Source organism: Triticum aestivum, chromosome 2B (genome assembly GCF_018294505.1).
Source record: "Triticum aestivum cultivar Chinese Spring chromosome 2B, IWGSC CS RefSeq v2.1, whole genome shotgun sequence".
Classification (NCBI taxonomy): Eukaryota; Viridiplantae; Streptophyta; class Magnoliopsida; order Poales; family Poaceae; genus Triticum; species Triticum aestivum.
The window spans coordinates 698,052,810-698,055,001 of NC_057798.1; positions in this window are offsets into that span (position 1 = coordinate 698,052,810).

Sequence of the window (2,192 nt, forward strand, 5' to 3'; positions counted from 1 at the left end):
AATTCTTTTCAATTTTTCTTTCAAATACTCGTTTTCTCTTTCAACTAAATTTAACCTCTCGACAATAGGGTTGGTTGGAATTTCCGGTTCACATACCTCCTAGATAAAAATATCTATGTCAACTTGATGGGCATAATTTGTCATAAACACGAAATGCAAAAACTAGTTTTAAAAGAGAATATACCACATCCAAATCATAACAAGGACGAGGGCCGTCGGGGACGGATATCAAAACCATGGCACTATGTATAACAAACAACGTATGGGTAAGATAATTATACGAGTAACTATATATCCAAATCACACAAACATCAATTTGGTAATGTAAAACATTCATGAACAAGAGCCTCACCACAAGGTGGTGCCGGCAACGGGACGGTGCGGGCGATCGGCGGTGGTTACGACGGAGATTTAGAAGGCACTAAGTAAACCACACCTACATATGCAAACTAAGTGTTATTTTTACCTCAAATAGCATATAAATCAAATACTAGCACATATAATTCCTCCCAAACTACAAAACTCACAAATTAATCACTATACAAAGCATTGCAAGAGCTAATCTAGCAATGAGAGATGAAAGGAAAAAGTTGCTAACCTTTGTGATCATTTGAATGGATGGGGGCCTTCAAATCTTGACAAATTTTGGGAAAAATTTATGATGAGCTCGAGGAAGAGAGGGGGAGAACAGAGGAAGTGAGGGGAAAGGGGAAGAACAGAGTGATCTCGGGTGGACGAAGGGTTATACGACGACCTTTAGTACCGGTTCGTGCCATGAACCGGTACTAAAGGTGCTGGAGGGGCCCCAGACTGACAACATCCTGCCACCACTCTCTTTAGTACCGGTTCGTGCCACGAACCGGTGCTAAAAGTTTGCCACGAACCGGTACTAATGAGAGCGGCCGGCTAGCCGTTGGAACCGGCACTAATGGACACATTAGTGCCGGCTCAAAATCAAACCGACACTAATGTGTCTCAGATTTGCCCCTTTTTCTACTAGTGATAGATCCCCTATACTTGTGGGTCATCAGATGGGTATGAATAAATCTTCTCTCAAGTTTAAGAACCAGTGCAGAGATAGCTTCGACATAGTTTTTGGTTCTTTTAAGAATAGGAGTATCATCACAAGGCAAAGTTCCATTACAACTAAATAATTCTCGAATAACACTTTTTCCTAGAACATTCTTGTGTCCCATCACAAAGGTTTTAGCACCTAAATTGGTAGGAAATTCAATTTTAGGAGTTTTATCATCCTCACCTTTTTCTATACCAAAATCAGCCATGATATCAACTTCAAGCAAAGAGGCGACAAGCAAAAAGGCAAACGGAAAATATTTTTGTATTTTTGTGAAAACATTTTAGAAGTGGGGAGATGAAAACGAGAGACAGATGGCAAATAATGTAAATGCAAGGAGATGAAAGTTTATGTGATAGTACTTGATAGATGTTGATGATGTCTCCGCGGCAACGGCGCCAGAAATTCTTCCTACTACTTGTGAGTTGCATTGGGATTTCCTCGAAGAGGAGAGGATGATGCAGTATAGTAAAGATAAGTGTTCCTCTCAGTTAAGAACCAACGTTATCAATCTAGTAGGAGAACCATGCAACACCTCGTTGGTAGTACCTACACACAAAATAACAAATACTTGCACCCAACGCGAACAAGGGGTTGTCATCCCTCGGCGGTTAATTGCAAGGATCAAATCTCGTAGTGATAGATAGATAAGTAAAACACAAAATAAAATAAATAGAGAAAAATTGCAGCAAGATATTTTTGATTTTAATATATGATAAAAAGTTGACCCGGGGTCATAGTTTTCACTAGAGGCTTCTCTCTTAAAAATAGCATACGGCGGGTAAACAAATTACTATTGGGCAATTGATAGAAAAGCAAATAATCATGACGATATACAAGGCAATAATCATGTATATAGGCACCACATCTGAGACAAGTAGACCGACTCCTGCCTACATCTACTACTATTACTCCACACATGACCGATATCCAGCATGCATCTAGAGTATTAAGTTCATAAAGAACGGAGTAACGCCTTAAGCAAGATGACATGATGTAGACAAAGTAAAATCATGCATGAATAAACCCCATCTTTTTATCCTTAATGGCAACAATGCAAATACGTGTCATGTCCCTTTCTGTCATTGGGATTGAGCACCGCAAGATCGAACCCATC